General features: G+C 37.1%; 1 pseudogene; it reads right to left on the bottom strand.

Moving 5' to 3' along the window:
* Positions 1–344: 344 nt before the first annotated feature.
* On the bottom strand, positions 345–7,152 carry LOC101588554 (annotated as a pseudogene).
* Positions 7,153–7,677: the final 525 nt, after the last annotated feature.

Consider the following 7,677-nt stretch of genomic DNA (forward strand, 5'->3'; position numbering starts at 1 on the left):
TCTCTCATCCTTTCTACCCTTTCTTTGGGTAATTTTAGTTCTTCACGTCTTTGAATTTCACATTAATGAGAAGTGGTAATTAGTCAATATGCTGGCTACTTAAATTAAAAATATATAGATTATAGTAAAAGACACATTGCCATTAACCACCCCCCTAAACATTCACCCTCGCTTCAAACACAATTTTCCCAACTTTCCTGCCACTTTCTGAAGATGCTGTGGAGTCCTCTTAATGAGTATGTTTGCAAGGTGTGATCAAAAATTCAGCTGCCACTGAAATGCCATCTGGTGGAAAGGCAGACTCACGAAAAGATGATGTTGTGTCCTCCTCAACCCCCCACCTATCAGATCTGGCCTTGAGCAACTTCTTGCTCTTCTTCCAAGTCCAAATAATCACAAAGGTGAGGACTTTGAATCACACAAGTAAGAAGAGGAATAATAATTGTACACTTACAATCAAGAGCATCGAGGCAGCCATACAGTGCAACCAATAACACTCAGAAAAGAAGACTCTCAGAACTACTTCAGAAAGTGACAAGAATTTTGTCATATGTGAGTTCAAAGCAAGGAACTTACTTAAAAGGGGATTAAAGTAAATGTGTCTTTTAATGTAATAAATTATTTTATTTATTTGAGCCCTCCTAAGTACCTCAATCCTATCACTTTCTGCTTTAGCTATCCTCAGGAAGGCTCTGAAGTTTCCTCCTACCCAGAGAGTTACAATACTTCAATTCATGTGCATATGAGTTTTTCTTCACATTGAAGATCTCAGGTAAGAATTTTATAAATCATATAAATAAGAAGATGATTAGTAATTGTCCAAAATAAGCTCTGTATTATATTTTATAACAATAAAAGAAAATAAGTCATGCCTCACTGTCACAGGTATTTGTGCTACTTAAACTGAAGATCTAAGACTTGAGTTACTGCCAACTCAATGTACCTTGGAAGGACCACTCACTAACTCAAGGTTGAAGATACAAAGAAATACAAACCAGGTCCTTCCTTAAACCACAGAATAGTTTCTAAGAGAATGAAAATCCATAAGCAAGGGCCAGTGAGATAGCTCAGCAGAATAAGCACCTGCTTAGGCAAGTGTAAGGGCTCAGGTTCGATCCTTGACACCACATTGCATGCCAGCCCCATCCCCAGGCACACTGGGCTGGCCACAAGACCGAACATGGTGGCTTATGCCTGTAATCCCAGTGCTGGTGAGGCTGAAACAGGAGGATCACTATAAAATGAGTATGCAGTGAGACCCTGCACCAAATATATATATGATATATATAATATATATGATATATAATATATATGTATCAGACATATATGTTAGTGTATACTTGTGGGTCAAATTCTTAACTACTTCCTTCTATACAAGCACAAAAAGGGCAGACTCTGGATCTTAATAGGACACTTCAACAATATGTCAATATTTTCTTTTTGTTTTTAAATCCAAGCAAAAATTTTATTTCAGTGTATAGCACAATATTTTACAATATTTTAGTGATTTTTGACAGTGTTACTTTTGAGCAGACTTTCAATGAATCCACATAAGGTTAACATATTAAAAGTAAAACATGCACAATAAAACAACAGGCATCCAGATGTTCATAATAGTGTGTATAAGAGTTGTGTGATTGGTCTCATCACTAATAACTTGCCTTTTATCTGCTTGTCTTTTCTTTCTTACTTTTTGTTTGTTTGTTTGTTTAATGTATTTGGTGCAGGGTCTCCCTACGCAGCTCACACTCATAGTGATCCTCCTGTGTTCAGCCTCCCCGGGAATCAAACCCTGTCCCTGTGCTTGCCTAAGCAGGCGCTTAGTCCATTGAGCTGTCTCACTGGCCCTCTGCTGGTGTTTTGAAAGGAACAGTTAATGCTTGAGCTTTTTTCTTTTTAACTTCTTATAACTTTTGTTGTTGTTGTTGTTGTTGTTGTTGTTGTTATTTTTTAACCAGTTTTGCAGTTTTATATCTGGTAATCTAAACGAAAAATTTGAAGTTAATATCATGCAATAAAGCAGTCATTGTTGAATTCCTATTACTTTATTTAATGAAATTTTGTATTGTTTCTAATTTTTTTTTACTATTTTATATTCTTTAAAAAAATCCAACAGGAAGTCTCTTGTCTTCTGATCCTCATTCCCTTATACCTCACTAAAAGGGTTCTAAATACACACATCAAATAAATTCTCTTTTAAAGTGATATGGATGTAAAATTTTAATTAATAAGCTCATTGTTGTTTGTCAATTCCAAGGAACAAGCCCATTACTAGAAAAGCAGCCTATATGGTTTAGATCAAATAACCTCTGATATAAAGGCAAGGTTATTTCATTTTTTGAAACCCCAATAAAGCAACTAATATGTTAATCTTAATATAAGACAATGAAGGAAAACCAAAATGTTATATATACATATATAAATACCACTCCACTGAATCAGGAATGGATGCATGGACCACAGGAGTAAGTTTCTACTTGCCATTGCTTTAAATATTTTTCTGTGATGAAACAAATTAAAATCAAAAAGCAATATACTGCAAGATGCAAGAAAGTGAATTTATGCATCTAGTTTTATAATTCCAAATGAATATTAAACAGGTACAATAAAGTGACAATGACTTCACCACTGGGGACCAAATAGGCAGAAAACAATTACTGATTCATAGTGAGTGGGCTCAGCAAGTGCCCACTCCAACAAGACTACTGTAATACAGAAGGAATACTCATCCACTATTGAAAGAGACCCTGAAGAAAACATGGCAAAGTCTTAGAGAAAAGTTGGATCTTTTGAAAAAGTAAATGATATCAAAATATTTTTCCATCACTGATAAAACGAATGGGGTCTGATATATGGTCCAAAACAGCACTGAATTCAGAGTTAGAGGTTGGCAGAAAAGTTTGGAGAAATGCAGTAAAAATTGGTAACTTCTTCACCTTTAATAAAACTGTTGGAATACATATAATGTTTGTTCATTTGTGGAATGTTGATTGCTACAAAAATTCACAACATGAATGAGGAACTGCAGATATGTACTTCAATGAAATCTTTTTAAAAAAAATTTACAAAAAAACCCCTTCTATTTAACAAATCACCATGTTATGCCAAAATGAAGCATGGTAAAGAGTAGTGTACGCTCTATCCGTGATTCTTTTCAAAGTGAATGGGAAAGTGACAGAAACATTTTTGTTTCTTAAAAAGGAAGTTTTCTTATGGCACTGACTGTTACAACCTCACCCAGAAACTTAGAAAAATCATGTAGTAACATTTATAAAATTAAGATACAACATTCTGGTTTGTAACTATTAGCTGCCTAAATCAATCTAAAATCCTGCAGAACAGTGGGATGAAATGAACACTTAATTCTCTATCTTATTTGTTTGCTGTTCAGGAGGAAAAAAAAATCCCAGAACACAGTTTTAACACTTTCACAGTAATTATATTCAAAAGATATATGGAAAATCAGTGTAGTTGCTTACCCCTCCCATACAATTTTCAGCTCTTACCCCACACCAAGTACCATAATTGAGATAATACTACTTGAAGACCTAGCACAGACTGGTTATAGATGGCACATAAAGTCTATAGGGCTTTGGTAAAGGTATATCCAAAGTTCTTTCTTTCTTTCTTTATTTTGGTGGAACCGGGGATTGAATTCAGGCCTTGCTCTTGCCAGGCAAGTGCTTATTCTACCGAGCAATCTCCCCGGCCCCGAGCGAAGGTATATCCAAATGGGGTAGTAATCAACTGCAGCTTTCTGGTCACAAACAGCTGCCAGATGGTGTGGATGCATGGACGGATGCCACTGCTCTTGAGGAGCATAACTCCCAAGCAATAAATTGATACTGCATAGGCAAGTTCGTGAAGTCTGTTGGGTTTGTTCATTGGTGTCACCACCAAGTCTGAAGAAAATCCCATGTGGGACAGAAAAAGAGGTCAAACGTGTCATACTTTTCACGATAGAGAAGTCCATGCATGGTTGCTCCAGCTGCCATGAGCCAGGTAAACCAACACATGTGAGCTGCCAGTGGCCCAAGTTCTCAGAGATTTCACCATGAAGCATAAAAAACAGCAATGAAAAGTGGATAACCACCCTATCATGCATGTGAAAATGATGTGCCACTGTTCTTAAGTGGCTGTCTTTCTGTGACATAACATGAAACACTGTGGAAACAATGAAGAGAGCGCAGAGGCCCATTCCACAAATCCATGCTGTTATCTTTTCCTAGCAGTCATAGCTGGTGGAGGAGGCCACTGCCCACGAGGGCCAGAACAATGCGGAATGCATGTATGTAACAGCAGCATGTTCACAGCAAGTTGGTTTGGAGTAACTATGTGCCGGGGCCCGATGGTCCATGAAGCGCTGGCATCAATTCTTGCACCACCCTGAGCCTCTGCTCCTCTTTATGGGGCTGGCAGCTCCATCTAGTCAGTGGGCCTCCTAGGCTTGGGCTGGTCCAGAGACTGCACTATGACCATTTCCTGTTTGAGCAAGTTATAAACATTTAGACTGAGTTTAAAGAGGCTTAAAAAAAATCTTGAATTTAGACCTCTTCATCTTACCTGCTACACAGGAGGAGTTGAACACTAGGTCAAGTCTCATTGAAACCCAAACTCCTTTTGAGTGTGCACAATCCTCCTCCTAATTAGCCAGGGCTGGCTTCCCTCCCTACAAGGGCTCTCCACATGCTTTCCAGAATGGTTCCAGGGTCAGACATGGTTAAACTGCCACATGGCAAAACGAGGCTCTGTGTTCTCCAGATTAAATCTACTCAATAAATTTATTTTTTCACCTAAACACTGTATTTTATAAATATGTTTAAGTAATTCTTTTGTTCCCCAAACCTCTAGGTTACACAAAAACCAAGTTAATTTAGTGAGTGATTAGTTCTTAACAAGAACCAGGTGGTTCATTTTTATACACTTTTTAAAATTGTTTTTATAAGGTCCTTATTATTCATCCTGTGTTTCTTTCACGTGGTGGAAAAAAGAGTCAGACATCAACATATACCATACTATAGACATCATAATGCCTAACCCTGGTCCTTTGGTGTAGAGTTAAACCATACTATGACCCCCTTTCCTGTACAGCACAGGTTGGGGTCTAATGTGTGTAAGGCCACTGACATCAGAAGTCTTATATCCTGGTACTTTAAAAGTTTCATTTCTGAAGCTCTCCCAGCACTGGAACGTGATGTTACCATTTTATTCCATCTTGTAAGTTCATGGTCTTCATTCAGAACTGAAAATCTTCTCATGCACAGAAACATTTCTAAGTTCTTGCTCAGTCAGGGTACCAAATCAGATGCTGCAATTGCTTTCACAAAAAAAAAAAACAAAAAAAACAAAAAAAAAAAAAAAAACACCCAGCACTGAGCTTCATAAAGTGACAGGTGTGTTTCATCTTTGCCTCTTCTCAGCGTTTACTATCATGTGCTTTGCTCACAAAGAATTCTTCTGCATTTAACAAGACAAGAGAAATGCTGTTCTACTTCCGTCACTTTTCAATTCAAATCAAATTCACAGGTTCCATTACTACTTGGCAGGTAGAGAGGGTGCTGTGACCCTCGGCATGGGAATCTACAGTGTGCAGCCATAGTAGCAATCGCCAGTTCTTCCAGAAGGGAAGCCCTGCAGCCACCCCACCCCAGGGAGGACACCCCATGCCTGTCTTGTACTCAAACCATCAGTGGCAGGAAGAGTTCTATCAATGCTGCGAGACGTAGGATCATTTGTAAGAACAATTTCATAGTTCACGTTGCTTCCAATCCATTGTAAAATGCTTACCCTCAACTCATAACTTTTGCTCCAATTTGTTGCTGCTTGTAAACATTTATGGTTGTCAAGAGCTGAGTTTCAGTATAATTCCAAGCAAAACCTCTTGTAATAGAATGTTAATATTTTTCAGAAGAATAATTTTGGGACAATTCCCAGATTAGCATCTGGCTTTTTCATAGTCCCCTAAGGAAATGACTTGCAAGGGAAATGTAGTAGAATAATTACATTTATTAACAGTTTATTTTATGTGTGTTTTTTGCACATCCATATACAGCCCACATTTTCTCAGGTACCAACTGGTTCTGTTTTATTTTATTTTCTCTGAGTACCTGACTTGAATGATAACACCTAGCAATGTACCCACCCACTTACACAAGGACACTTCACTGACAATTCAATAAGATTCAGTTCTATAATGCATATCTGCAGTTTATTGGTTAGAACACATTTTTTCCAATCCATAAACTCTTCTTTTGCAATGGGACATTTTCAGGAACTGTCACTAGTCACACTAATTTCAAATGGAGGAATGACAAATAGACAGAACAAGATAAGATTTAAACAACCCAGACATGAAAATAGAAGAAACATAGGAAACAGTGATTTGCTTACTCCGCTGAGGCAGCACAAGGAAACATGCAAGTGGTTATAAAGTACTGGAAATGAGCTGTTTTCCTAGAGAGAGGGTTTATAAGATGCATGTAGTCCTCAGTAACATCGACTGTCTTATCTTGTATGTTATTCATTTTTTTAATTTCAGAAGACATAATGAGAATAAAGATGATGTTTTCAAACTCTGAGTAATAATAGGTTGTCTTATTTGTTTCAATACATAATTTATTAAATTTCTGGATAACTTTATGTAAATAAAAAAGGATTTTCTGCATTCTAATAACAAAGGCATAAAGAAGGGTCTAATGAGACAAGCAAATGCATTTCCAGACAAAGCTACATAGACACAGACAAATTCTGCATGTTGACAAAAAATGGCTAAAGTAGGGCTCACACAGACTCCTGGAATTCTAAGAAGTACTAGACTGAAATCAGAACAGGTAAAGCTCATGAAAAATATTGGATGTAAGCAGTATTTTGAGTGATGATCAGAGGTATTTGTTAGTAGAAATAATAAAATTCAATCTAGTTAGAGAAGTTTTAATGTTATAGAAGGAAGAAAGTAAACGCATTCTATCCCACTGGAGTGTATGGTAATCTTGGAATAAAGCATACTGGAAACAATTTGAGATACACTCATGTTTAAAAATTTAAAAACAGACTCTTTGAGAGCTGGCCAGATAGCTCAGTGGACTAAAGGGCCTGCTTAGGCGGAGTTCCGTGCCTGGGATTTGATCCTCTGGCTTGCTGTACCAGCCCCATCCTGGGAGCTTGCCAAGACTGCGAAGGAGACTGGTTATGGTGGCACACATCTGTAATCCCAGTGCTTGGAAGGCTAAAAACAGGAGGATCGATATGAGTCTGATCAGCATAGTGAGACCCTGTAGACCTTGTGTGAAATAGATTTTTTTTTTAAAAAAGAGACTTTGATATCTGAGAAGCTAGAAACATCAAATATAAATAAGCCATAAAAAGTGGGTGAAATGTAAAGATATAAATTTAAATTCTGAAATATGGCTATTAAACTGTAGAGGCAATAAGTTCTATTATTAGGATATTGTTGTTGTGCCACACATTCTGATGGTTTTAGAGATATAAGCACCAAAGTATGAGTGGGGAGAGAATAAATTATTTCATGCAGAGAACAGATAAAAAGTAAAGTTTCCACTTTAAAAATTGAAAAAGTTCCAGAGGAGGCAGTACAATTAAGAATGTTTGGAAAGAAGGCCAAATGAGGAGAAAAATTGTAGAAAGGAAACTAATGAGAAAGTTAAGTATAAGAGAAGA

The sequence above is a fragment of the Octodon degus genome, unplaced genomic scaffold (assembly GCF_000260255.1).
Source record: "Octodon degus isolate 3935 unplaced genomic scaffold, OctDeg1.0 scaffold00013, whole genome shotgun sequence".
Classification (NCBI taxonomy): Eukaryota; Metazoa; Chordata; class Mammalia; order Rodentia; family Octodontidae; genus Octodon; species Octodon degus.